Source organism: Dendropsophus ebraccatus, chromosome 14 (genome assembly GCF_027789765.1).
Source record: "Dendropsophus ebraccatus isolate aDenEbr1 chromosome 14, aDenEbr1.pat, whole genome shotgun sequence".
NCBI lineage: Eukaryota > Metazoa > Chordata > Amphibia > Anura > Hylidae > Dendropsophus > Dendropsophus ebraccatus.
The window spans coordinates 5114330-5128829 of NC_091467.1; the positions used below are offsets into that span (position 1 = coordinate 5114330).

Sequence of the window (14500 nt, forward strand, 5' to 3'; positions counted from 1 at the left end):
CATCCATAGCGCGCGCACACACACACACAGCCTGCTACATCCATAGCGCGCACACACACAGCCTGCTGCATCCATAGCGCACACACACAGACAGCCTGCAGCAGCCATAGCGCGCACACACACACACACACACTGAAGAAAAACACACAACCTTCTCCCAGAGAGAAAATACCACATTGAGGAGAGAAGTTACAGCTTTTCCTCTATATTACACAGGATATCTTCATATTACACTGCTGCTCATATACAGTCATCCAGCATCCAGGAACAGCACAGATCTCCCCCACACATATGGTCCTTAGATTGATAGAACATGAAATATATTGATGAGGAACATTTATAAGATTCATATCAGAACTAAATTATAAAATTTTGAAAGATATTTTTAGAGTCAGGAGTCAGAGTCGGTACATTTTTTCCGACTCAAGCCAAAACTGCGACTCCACGACTCCAACTCCACAGCTCTGGTTCCGATCACATTGTCCGACTGCCGGAGGTATCTTACCTTCCTAGGTGCAGACAGGTCTTCACTCTTCTGATAAGAGTCTGCCACAGGCGGGTTCTATGAGAAGATCACAGATAACACTGATCAATGCTATGGCATCGCAGTGATCAGTGCATGCAATCTAATGCATGTATGTAAAAGTCCCCTAGGGGGACTTAAAAAGTGTAATAAAAAAAAGACAAACATTTTTGAAAATATGCCAAAGCCCCTTCCCCAATAATAGTCTAAATCGCCTCCCTTCCCATTTTATAAATAAAACACAAAAATACTAAAATTAACATATTATATGTCGTAGTGTGTGTAATTGTCCGATCTATTAAAATAAAACATTATTCCCGCATGGTGAATGGCGTGAAGAAAAAGTGGTAACAAAAACTAGGATCGTTGATTTTAATTACATTTTATGTATAAAACAAATTATTAAAAGTTATCAATATGTCCGATCTACTCAAATGAGATCATGGCACAGAAAATGGTGCCCCGTTGGTGATAAAATAAAAGTGCTATAAAAGTCTCCATAGGGCAAATTTATAACTAATTGCCAAACAACATTAGAAAAGCTGTAAACATGGGTATCACTGTATTCACACTGACCTATACAAAGAGGATAACATGTCAGTTTTATCGTAAAGTGCATTGCATACAACCACACACAACCTGGGGACAGGGGTGGTGCTGTTTTTGCAAGAAAGTAGTTGTACTTTCTAATCTTACATAACCCCTTTAAAGGACAACTCCGGCGGGACCCCCCAAAAAAACCCAAAAAACACAGACACACACAGACACCATACTCACCATCCCACCGCTGACGATCGCCACTCCATTCGCCCGCCGTCCGCCTCACCATCACCTGCGTCAGCCGTCCAGCAAAGTCTCTTGCTTCCGGGTCCATGAGAGAGAAAAGGCTGCCAGTGCGCTTGCGCACCGGCAGCCTTTTCATTGGCTGGAGCGCATCACATGGCTTCCAGCAAGCTCAGCCAATCAGGGCTGAGCAAGCTGGAAGCCATGTGATGCGCTCCAGCCAATGAAAAGGCTGCTGGTGCGCATGTGCACCAGCAGCCTTTTCTCTCCCATTCACTCTCAATGAAGACGCCGAAGAGGAAGAAGACCCGGACCGCCCCCCAGCTCTGACGTCACCCGACACCAGAGAAGAGGACCGTGACGACCGTAATAGGTAATGTATACATTCTTTAACTTCCGGGGTGGGGGGTCGGAAAGTGGGGGAAGGGGGCCAGACCGGGTATTTAACCACATTACAAAGTTATATAACTTTGTAATGTGTGTTAAATAAGCCAAAAAAAATGTTCGCTGGAGTTGTCCTTTAAGTCAACAGCAGGTATAAAGTGGATCAATTTTTCCCCAATTCAGTGCTCTGAGTGCACAGGCATACTTCTTACTGTATAGAACGTCCTGGAGACTGGCCCTTCCTATATAGTGTGCACGCTTCCTGTTATCTATATAGTAGTTACTTTGGCCATGTAACGGGAGAGAACAGAACAGCACCCCTAGTGGTTGAAGTATATCTGCCACATTACAGAACAAGTGTTTGGTTCCTGGCCTTTTGCGTTGGGCTGTGCACTGAGCACACTGCACACTGAGCACACAGCCGTATGCCGTTATCCTCTGCATAGAGAGAGCAGCAGGATGAAGGATCAAACATTCCCCCGGGCAGAGCTGGAAAGGAACCATTTACTGCAAATTAGTTTAGGAGGGATAAAATAAGCTGTGGCGCCTCCATGTATAAACCCGACCACTGCCATCGTCCTTGGAGGAAGCCGGGATGGCTGTGAAATCCATCTGTGGAGCGCCTTACGTGGTCTGGCATCCCAAACATCACTTTTTTTATTTCGGAGAATAATTCCGAAATTACTTTTTCAGATGTAGCTGCCAACGCGTGAGACTTCAGGCACTTCCCCAAACCCAGTCGAGTATCCTGCTGGGGGGGGGGGGGGGAAGCTACCGTAACGCACATCACAGTGTCAGTGAGCGAGGACTCTGTACACTGTATATACACTGCAACAAGCCCTGCATGGCAAACATCAAGAGTTTCCAATAACCGTTACCACCAGGCAGTATGCTGTACAGTACGAGCGCAGTGTGGGATGTATGACAGATCCGATGAGCACCCTTTGTTTTCTGCACTGTAATTCACTCGCTATTTGCTGTGGTTCTGCCCCATTCAGTGGTACCAGTCCTGGCCGCCCAAACACGTTTTCTGCTGCACAGTATAGGTAACATGTGCCTTTTTTTATGTGGGGAAAACTGCCCAGATCACTTCTAAGACCACTGTGCACATCGATTACTTCTACAACCACTGCGCACCTCGATCACTACTATAACCACTGCGCACACCAATCACTTCTACAACCACTGTGCACATCAATTACTTCTACAACCACTGCGCACACGGATCATTTCTACAACCACTACGCACACGGATCATTTCTACAACCACTGCGCACATCGATAACTACTATAACCACTGCGCACACCGATCACTTCTACAACCACTGCGCACACCGATCACTTCTACAACCACTGCGCACGCGGATCACTTCTACAACCACTGCGCACGTCAATTACTACTACAACCACTGCGCACGTCAATCACTACTACAACCACTGCGCACGTCGATCATTTCTACAACCACTGCGCACGTCGATTACTACTACAACCACTGCGCACACGGATCACTTCTACAACCACTGCGCACGTCGATCATTTCTACAACCACTGCGCACATCAATCACCTTTACAACCACTGCGCACGTCGATCACTTCTACAACCACTGTGCTCGTCAATCACTACTACAACCACTGCCCACGTCGATCACTACTACAACAACTGCCCACGTCGATATCTACTACAACCACTGCCCATGTCTATCTCTACTACAACCACTGCCCACGTCGATCACTTCTACAACCACTGCCCACATCGATCAATATTACAACCACTGGCCACATCAGTCACGTCTTCAACGCCTATCCACATCTATCACTATTACAACCACTGCCCAGATTGATCAATACTACAGCCACTGGCCACGTTGATAAGTACTTCAACAACTGGCCATGTCAATCACTATTACAACAACTGGCCACGTAAGTCACTATTACAACCACTGGCCACGTCAATCACTATTACAACCACTGCGCACATCGATCACTATTACACCCACTGCCCACATTACACCCACTGCCCACACCGATCACTACTACAACCATTGCCCACATTGATACTGCCCACATCCTACAAACACCTCTGCTACAATCTCTACTGCCAAGAATGAACAGGATCTAACATGTTTCTGCTCATGTGCTAGATAGCTGTGGTTTGTAGCGGCCCCCAGTGCTTGCTCAGGAGTTCATCCTGTACTGTATCTCACACCTGTAGAGAAGTTGGGGCACGGTCCTCCTGTGCTTACTGCAGATCCTCACCGGGTCCCCAGGATGGGTGACATTATTATCACCCGTTATATAAATCCCAATCCAGAGGGGAACACAAGAATGACGGGAATATTGGCAAAAACTATAAAGCTCCACCACCTGCATACAGACCCACAAAGCTGCCAGCCTGAATCAGTACAGAGACAGTCCTCTAATCTGACAGTCCAGAACCAGGGACCTTCTAGACGAGACGTGTCAAACTCAGGCCCCCCAGCTGTTTTAAAACTACAATTCCCATCATGCCTGCACAGCCAAAGCTAAAGCTTTGGCTGTCCAGGCATGATGGGACTTGTAGTTTTGCAACAGCTGGGGGGGCCTAAGTTACATCCCTGTTCTAGACCAACAACCCACTGAACAATTCATTCCCAGCAGCATCTCCTTGCAGTCACTATCACTATCTCACCCTCCTTATAGAGTGTAAGCTCCTGTGGTCAGGACTCTTACCCCTATTCCTCCTTGTTCCTTAAAGTGACACAGTCACCTCCTTTTTGCATTCTGACATCTCTACACAGGTGTATTGGGTAAATTTAGCGGTTTTCATACCTTATTTTTTATCATACGTCATGGTGCTTGTTCAAGTAAAAAGTGATCTTTTATCAACTGCCGATTGTGTTGAGTGGGGCTTCACAGCATTAGTGCCACTTAGCCCCGCCCACAACACCACATTTGGCCCTGCTCCCTCGTCGGCCATTGGAACATCACCAATGGGCGTCAAGGGGGAGGGGCCGACTGTGCAGTTGAGGGCGGGGCTAAGTGGTGCTAATACCGGGAGGCCACGCCCACTGAATACAATCTGCAGTTGATAAAAGGACAAGCACCATGACGTATGATATGAAATAAGGTATGAAAACCGCAAAATTTACCCTTTACATCTGTGTAGAGATGTCAGAATGCACAAAGGGGGTGACAGTGTCACTTTAAAGCCCCATTATCTGCCCACATAATAACACCCACCAATCAAACGGAAAATCGTTAATTGTTGTCTTTCAACATGTTGAACAATTATCGTTGGTAGTTTGCCGATTATTCGCAAATCTTGGTAATAAGTAATTTGCAGATAAAACATGAGGTCGTCCTAAGGAACAATGATTGTTTATAACATCAGCAGGGTGGATTTGATTTAAATCTAACTGATTTAAATCACTAGTCAGTAAGGCTTGATTTAAATCAAAGTTTCTACCTAAACTAGTTCTTGCTATTTTAACATGCAAGTAGATGAAGATTTTTAGAATCACTTTTTATATTACTTTTTTCTCCCCAGTTTAATGGGTTAATCATTCATATTTGGACACCACTATTCTGTTGTACTTAGGAAGGAGAAAAACAATCCTGAACTTAATAACAATTTAAATAGATTTATTCAACTGAAACAATAACAGCATAAGTTATTTGCTTAAACAAACATCCATGTTTGTTAACTAATTTGGCTAAACAAAATTATATATATATATATATATTTTTTTTTTTTAAGAACACATGAAAAACTTAAATACTACTGTCCCTGCTGTCCTCTGTAGCTCACTTGTTGTCATCTTCATCATCATCTCCTCCTCACACTTAGATTCACATTCTTCTTGTGTTGTGCAGATCTATTCCACTCCAAACAATCAGAAACATATTGTCTAACTTCTTGGACTTGACACTGAAGGGGTTGATTCTGTATTCATAGGTTTGTAGAACAATAGGATTAAGGTCTTTTTCTCAACTCTGTTCATGTTGTAACATTTTTTTCTGTGAAGAAGAGGCTGGGATCTCTGCGGAGTCAAATTCAGTTTTGAGAACTGCGTAAGTAAAGCGAACGTCTGTGATAATATAGGAGAGAAACTGCCCACCAATCCTACAGAAACCTCTGGAAGAGCAGGGCATTGTGAAGGTTACACATATACAGCCTTTATTCTTCTGAGTTAAACAACTCAGCTTTATCTCATGATGGAAGAACCTTTGGATGGTAAAATATTTTCCTCAAAAAGCAGTTTATTGTAAAATATCCGATTTAAATAAAAAAAAATCCGATTTAAATTAAAAAAAAAAAATCGTTTTTTTTTTTTTTAACAACTGATTTTTATCCACCCTGACAATCAGTGAATGTAATGTCAGAATCATTCGCTATAGAATCACTAGTTGTCGATCGTTATAGCAAATCTTTAACCGATAATCTCTCCGTGTAATAAAGCCTAGATGGATAGTAAGCTCCTGGTGCCATTAGAGAACTGCAGACAGTGTGGAGTGGATCCCTCTGGTGCTCGCAGAGCCTGGAGGGCAATGTGACTTCCTTGTGTTATTGGCCCTCGGCCCCTGCTGTGAAGAGACATATATAATTATTAGAGTAGGAGTATGAGAGAGCCCTCAGGGGGGCGGTATCGATCTCAGGGGGGCCAAGGCCCTGAGGGTAATGATTGCTCAGCAGGCCGACAATGCTCCGATTGTATGGGGCTTGCTGGGTTGCAGTTTCGGGGGTCTTTCATCAGCACTGGTTTTAATCGATAAGTATGGGGGTCAACAGGCATTGTCCTGAAGTGAATGTCTCTTAAAGTAATAAAGCAGAAGTTCGTGTTACTGCAGCAGGCAGGATGAGCAGCGGCTGCAGAGATGGGAGAGCGGTTGTGGACACTTTAGTGTATTTTAATGCAGATCCATAATAGGGATTTGGTATTAACTGTAAAAACTGAGACAAAAAGTGCATTCTTTCCTATGCCCTAAAGATTACAATGTGACGAGGAAATATGGAGAACTATATGGTGTACAAATAGCAAATGGGGTCCAACTAGATGTAACATATCATAAAACTGCACCCAATGTAACCCCAACGCTCTGATGTCTCTGATTAAAATGGAGTCCGGGGGAGAGGAGCGTGCTGTACCCGGCTATAGCTACTCTATCAGCAGTCATCTAAACTTCTGACATGTCTAGGCAATTCACACACTACTAACATCTACAACACGCTTACAGTCCACCCATCACTGACATCTACAACACGCTTACAGTCCACCCATCACTGACATCTACAACACGCTTACAGTCCACCCATCACTGACATCTACAACACGCTTACAGTCCACCCGTCACTGACATCTACAACACGCTTACAGTCCACCCGTCACTGACATCTACAACACGCTTACAGTCCACCAGTCACTAAAGATCTACAACACGCTTACAGTCCACCTATCACTGACATCTACAACACGCTTACAGTCCACCCATCACTGACATCTACAACACGCTTACAGTCCACCCGTCACTGACATCTACAACACGCTTACAGTCCACCCATCACTAAAGATCTACAACACGCTTACAGTCCACCCATCACTGACATCTACAACACGCTTACAGTCCACCTATCACTGACATCTACAACACGCTTACAGTCCACCTATCACTGACATCTACAACACGCTTAGTCCACCCGTCACTAAAGATCTACAACACGCTTACAGTCCACCCATCACTGACATCTACAACACGCTTACAGTCCATCCGTCACTAAAGATCTACAACACTCTTACAGTCCACCTGTCACTGACATTTACAACACGCTTACAGTCCACCCATCACTTACCTCTACAACACGCTTACAGTCCACCCGTCACTAAAGATCTACAACACGCTTACAGTCCACCTATCACTGACCTCTACAACACGCTTACAGTCCACCCATCACTGACCTCTACAACACGCTTACAGTCCACCCATCACTGACCTCTACAACACACTTACAGTCCACCTATCACTGACATCTACAACACGCTTACAGTCCACCTATCACTGACATCTACAACACGCTTACAGTCCACCCGTCACTTACCTCTACAACACGCTTACAGTCCACCCATCACTTACCTCTACAACACGCTTACAGTCCACCTATCACTGACATCTACAACACGCTTACAGTCCACCTATCACTGACATCTACAACACGCTTACAGTCCACCCGTCACTTACCTCTACAACACGCTTACAGTCCACCCATCACTGACCTCTACAACACACTTACAGTCCACCTATCACTGACATCTACAACACGCTTACAGTCCACCTATCACTGACATCTACAACACGCTTACAGTCCACCCATCACTTACCTCTACAACACGCTTACAGTCCACCCATCACTGACATCTACAACACTCTTACAGTCCACCCATCACTGACATCTACAACACTCTTACAGTCCACCTATCACTGACATCTACAACACTCTTAGGGTCTATTCACACGTCAGTATATTTTCCAATCCGCAATTTTGAATCCGTAAGCAATCCGCAAATTTTCATCCGTATTGCATCCGTATTGCATCCGTAAAATACGGACCCCATAGAGTTGTATTGGATGTGTCAGTTACTGTCCGTACTAGGGTCTGTCCTTTTTTTTTTTGCGGAACGGATTGCAGCCCAGTACACAACACGGATGTGTGTATGGGTCCATTGAAATACATTGGTCCTATTTTTCTGCGGATCCGCAATTGCGGACAGGAACAGGATGTGTGAATAGGGCCTTACAGTCCACCCATCACTGAAATCTAGGTTTATACATTGTCTTCTATTTCATCCTGTGCTAGTATTCACGTGGATGCTAGGTCATGTAATGCTATAGGACATGCTATATACAGGCAGATGCCACCAGGCTGCCATGTTTCTCTTCTCTCTCAGCTATAGTGAGCAGTAGAGGCGGTGGTGGCTCCTTGCTGGCCTCCATGTTTCCCCTCTCTCTTAGCTATAGTGAGCAGTAGAGGCGGTGGCGGCTCCTTGCTGGCCGCCATGTTTCCCCTCTCTCTTAGCTATAGTGAGCAGTAGAGGCGGTGGTGGCTCCTTGCTGGCCTCCATGTTTCCCCTCTCTCTTAGCTATAGTGAGCAGTAGAGGCGGTGGTGGCTCCTTGCTGGCCTCCATGTTTCCCCTCTCTCTCAGCTATAGTGAGCAGTAGAGGCGGTGGTGGCTCCTTGCTGGCCTCCATGTTTCCCCTCTCTCTCAGCTATAGTGAGCAGTAGAGGCGGTGGTGGCTCCTTGCTGGCCTCCATGTTTCCCCTCTCTCTCAGCTATAGTGAGCAGTAGAGGCGGTGGTGGCTCCTTGCTGGCCTCCATGTTTCCCCTCTCTCTCAGCTATAGTGAGCAGTAGAGGCGGTGGTGGCTCCTTGCTGGCCTCCATGTTTCCCCTCTCTCTCAGCTATAGTGAGCAGTAGAGGCGGTGGTGGCTCCTTGCTGGCCTCCATGTTTCCCCTCTCTCAGCTGTAGTGAGCACTGGAGGCTCCTTGCTTGCCGCCATGTTTCCCCTCTCTCAGCTGTAGTGAGCAGTAGAGGCTGTGGTGGCTCCTTGCTGGCCGCCATGTTTCCCTCTCTCTCAGTTGTAATGGGCAATAGAGGCTGTGGTGGATCCTCACCCGGGGGGGTTGGGGGGTTATTACACTTCCGCTGGAGCTTCCAGGGACAATTAGAATATAATCAGGTAATTCATCCCTGATCAGGGGCTTATTCCCTCAATAAGGGCTGGAGCCATCGGTTCCTCTGGAGCTTTGCAGCTGGAAGAATTTAATATATAATTTCCTGTCGAGCGTTTCACAGAACATTTATAGCCGCTTCTATCTTGCGGTGTTTTTCTAACCTCAGCGTTTGTGGGTTTCTCTCTTTTTGGAATCAGCATTAATGAGTTCATGTGATCGGCCGCGGCGTCATGGCCTGAGAGCAGCTCAGGGAACGTCTGACTTCTATCATTCCGCCTCCTGAAACTACAACGTGCTGAAGGTCTGAATGAAACACCTGCTGGAGCCCAGATTTATTGCTCATGTCCAGCTATAGCGGAATTATTCGGCATGTTTCTCTATAGAGAGGCCGCAATGTGTTTTCCTAAGTATTTGCAGCATCTGTTTCCTGCCTGGAGCTACTTATGAGCCGGCGTCACCCTGCTGTGTAATAAGCCGGGAACAAGTGGGTCAAATATGTGCCCCGCAGATCGCTGCTTTTGTTGTGATACTTTTGTGGAGTGAGGCAGGAAGTACAGGTGCAATTACTTCCTGCCCTGTGACTGTACAGGCATTAACCCCCTCACTGCTGGGTACTGGAGACGGATGGAGGCCGGTTTCCACCCCAGGTTTACCTTTTGCCAGATTTGTGGACAGGGAATGCAATGTGATAAGTGTAACACGCTGCCCAAGGGTAAGAGTCAGCGTGGCACTGCAGCCAGTGGGCATCATTTCCCTATGGCCACTACAGATGATCGTAGGGCACGTAGACTGGCACAGTGCCGGCCTAGGCTTCCAGGAAAAGGCGGGAGAGGGTTGGGCACTACTTCTACAATAATCTTTTCTGTTTTGTGACTTAATATTTAGTACAGGTGTTTGTTGCCAGGAAGGACGCTGTGCAGTCCAGCACTGGATTACACCGCAAGCTCCAGAGCAGCCAAAGCCAACAACTGCTGGAACACAGGATCGCAACCCAAGAGACCCACGTCACCCCATCCCAGACACAAGTCCCCACTGCTGGCACCACAGGAGTGATGTATGATGCTGTACATGTAGGTATGGGTATGGATAAGTGAGGACAGCACAGAATATAAGTGTGTACACACACACACACACAGCTGACATACGGTGAGGACAGTGCAGAATACAGCAGTGTACAAATATACACACACACACACAAACAGCTGACACTTGATGAGGACAGCGCAGAATACAAGTGTACATATACATACATATATACACACACACACCTGACACCCAGTGAGGACAGCGCAGGCTCAGAATTATTTACAACGTCTGGTGTCGACAACTATATATCTAGTGTACAGCTATCTATGTACATACACAGGGGTTGGTGTAATATTGTGCAGAATCAAAACTTTTACCCAGTGTGGACTGTTGATTAGTTTGAAGGTCTGATTGCTGCAGAACATGTTGGTGCTATATACACATATAAGATTACCATAGAGACCACAATCCAGCATTCGGCATTGAATATCACATGTGCAGCTAATGTACAGACGTGATGTGTGCTCAGCGCTGACCCAGCTGTGAATGTACAGGATGTACTCCAGCACCGGACCCCCGCTGCCTGCCCCAAATACCTCATGGACATCTCCATCACTCGTTGCAGTCCGTAATGTTTGCCCACTGCTGGGAATATCTGGGGTTAATAAATGTACAATAAAGGGTCAATACACTGAGAAATAAAGTCATTGTGTAATGAACATGGTGTAAGATCTCTGCTTGCTGTAATTGGGAATGTTCACTAGGATGAAACGCTGACCCCGCCATATAACCGCAGGAGGTTCTCTCATCCCTGTACTCTCCTGTACAGGGGTCCCTGAGGGGCTCTGTCCTGTATAGGGGGTCTCTCAGGTGGCGTCTCTTCAGCAGTAGCAGCAGCGAGGGGGTTAAGCAGCAGGTTGTTTGGGAGTGAGGGATCACTACTCAGGGGAGAAAGCTTTAATGCCAGAGGAAATCTGGAGAGGAAGAACAGAGAACTTCCTGCTCGGCTGTGATTGCATCTGATCCCCTCACTGGAGATCTCCCCAGAGCAGCAGGTCCAGCGCTGAACATGAACTGCAGTGATGTCACCCGTCAACGGGATCGGAAATGAGAGATTTTACATTACAACATATGGAGCAGCATGTCTCTAGTTACAGAGCAGCCAGAAAAACAGATGCAATGGTCTGCAGAGATAATCATATCAAGCCTGCAGCTCCCTAAACAGAAGGCAAAGAGGACATTGTCCCCTTAAAGTAGTGATGAGAACATCTGGTTGACGCTGGGACCGGCCAGGAAATCGTCTCCTTCAGGGACCACAACACTGAGACAACCAGAGTCCTCTCTGGTCACTGCGGGTATGGTGTAACAACCAGCATCCGGTCACCAGGGGTATGGTATGACAACCAGTGTCTAGTTACCGGGGGTACGGTGTAGCAACCAGCGTCTGGTTACCGGGGGTACGGTGTGATAACCACCGTCTGGTCACCAGGGGTACGGTGTGATAACCAGCTTCTGGTCACTGGGGTATGGTGTAAAAACCAGCGTCTGGTTACCGGGGGTACGGTGTGATAACCAGCTTCTTGTCACCGGGGGTACGGTGTGATAACCAGCTTCTGGTCACTGGGGGTACGGTGTGATAACCACCGTCTGGTCACCAGGGGTACGGTGTGATAACCAGCTTCTTGTCACCGGGGGTACGGTGTGATAACCAGCTTCTGGTCACTGGGGGTACGGTGTGATAACCACCGTCTGGTCACCAGGGGTACGGTGTGATAACCAGCTTCTTGTCACCGGGGGTACGGTGTGATAACCAGCTTCTGGTCACTGGGGGTACGGTGTAAAAAACAGCGTCTGGTTACCGGGGGTACGGTGTGATAACCAGCTTCTGGTCACTGGGGGTACGGTGTAAAAACCAGCGTCTGGTTACCGGGGGTACAGTGTCACAACCAGGCTTTAAAATATTAGTTACGCACCATGTGAACGGATCCCACAGATAACTCTTAGATTCTTGCCATCATCGAGTATTGGTTATAGGAATTACAGCAAGTCTGAGGTGACGTGCCCGGGCGCCCACGGCAAGCAGTCAGAGTGCAGTAAGAACAATGTAAGCTGAGCAGTGATTGGCTGCCGAAGCTGCGCACGTGTTGGGATTGCTTGGCTTGCTTCTACAGAGGGAAATGACTTCACCTCCACTTGCAGTCAGTAAAAGTGCTGGGCTTGGGATTAGTGCGGCTCGCTCATCTTCCCAGTCATCACACATTCTGCCTGTTCTGGCAGTGACTTAGCGCTGCAGAGATTTCCTCCTGAAGATGCTTCACAAACAGATGTTCACTAAAATGCCTGAAACGCGCAGATTTACAGCCCTAAATGCGGCGGAAATTTCCTGCTGACTGTGCAGATGTAGCAGCAGAGCCGGGTGTGCGGCTGTGGCCTTTGCGTGTAGTGTCAGCGCTGATGCCGCTTCCTGTTTATATCCTGTCAGAAGGAATTCCTGCCCGGAGCGGGACACTGATAGGAATGGCTACAGGAAGCAGAGTATGTAACTATTTAGAGAGAAGGGCACGGCGGGCGCGGGGCAGGATGTGCACTGGCTTTGTGGTTTCCTTTTAAAAATAATTCACGGCATTGATGTTAGTGAAGTGATGGGTGCTGGACCTGGTGTGAGATAATCCGCTCATCCATCCAGGTAAGGATCAGGATGTGCCTGGCAGCAGGCCCACATCCTGCACTGCTCCAGGAATAAACTAGTACACTTCCCATCATACTCCGGGACCTCAGACACCTGTGAGATCACTGACAGGGAACAGCAGGTGATGGGAGCGCTGCACATGGTTATATAGGCTCTTTAAGGGTATGTTCACAGAGGTTTATAATTGCAATTATTGAGGCCAAAACAGGAACAGATGATTAAACTGTGCAGCCATAACAGTCCACAAGCCTCGGCCCTTATGGAAGACTACCCTGTTTCCCTGAAAATAAGACCTAGTAGAGGTTTTGCTGAATTGCTAAATATAAGGCCTCCCCCGAAAGTAAGACCAAGTCAAGTTTTTGTTTAGAAGCATGCCTGCCAAAAAGAACACCGGGGCATGCGGTTGTAATTCTTTTAAGTGCGCCATCGTCCACTACCTTCACCTTCCGTTGCAGAGCAGCTGCATGCAGAACACGAAAACTGTTACCTGCCTCCAAAATCTGATGTTCCCATCTGCAGCCGCCATTTGTAGGCACAGCATGAAGAGGCTCGTTGCCTGTCACCATCGACGTGATCCCCTACTGCCAGATGTAGTGATGCACACAATCTGCCGTTATCCTGTCACCTACTGCCATACCATACGTTATACCTGCTGTGCTGTACGAGCTGTGGTGAACTCCCCCTGGTGGCCGGAAGCCGCCATACCGTACAATGTCCCTGCGGTGCATGCTAGATTAAGAAGTTCGGCACTTTGTGGGTCGGAGGTGCTCATGGTAGGGAAATCAGCAATATATACAGAAAATCCCAGACACCAATAATTTTCTTTCATTTATTCAGTGCACATGCATCCATAGTTACAATCAGTATGCGATTCGTCTGGGCCTAAGCTGATGAAGGCCATGCCTAGCCAAATCACGTACTGATTGTAACTATTATGCATCTGCACTGAATAAATGGAAGAAAATTATTGGTGAGTGCCGGGATTTTCTTTACATCCTGCTGTGCATGTGACATGTGAATTCTTCTTCATGGAAAAATAAGACATCCCACCTTTGGGAGCAAAAATTAATACAAGACACAGTCTTATTTTTGTGGAAACACAGTAGTATATTGTGACCTTATACAGATATATAAGGAAGTACTGCTCCTGGGGGAGAATCTCTCTATACTGCAGCACACCCTGTATACAGAGCCGCACAGCTTCTGTCCTCAGCGCTCTGTATAGGCTGCAGCAGGTTGTTTCTGAGACATTGAGGATATGCTGGAGATCCCTGGTTACTGTGATCTGCAATACAAAGCGTGTGAGACAATAGCTGCTCTCTGTTCCCCCCAGCAGCGCTCACTGGCCGCCTCTTCCTGCAGTCACTTATCCATCACAGGGCCAATCA

The 14500-nt window shown here is 47.0% G+C and overlaps 1 long non-coding RNA gene across 1 annotated transcript in view; it reads right to left on the bottom strand.

The window, feature by feature from the left end:
* Nucleotides 1–392: 392 nt before the first annotated feature.
* Nucleotides 393–14500, bottom strand: part of LOC138772322 (uncharacterized) — a 62639-nt gene continuing 48531 nt past the window's right edge. The window contains exon 3 of the long non-coding RNA XR_011359745.1: nt 393–562. This is a non-coding gene — a long non-coding RNA (uncharacterized lncRNA). The remainder of the gene's footprint in view (nt 563–14500) is intronic.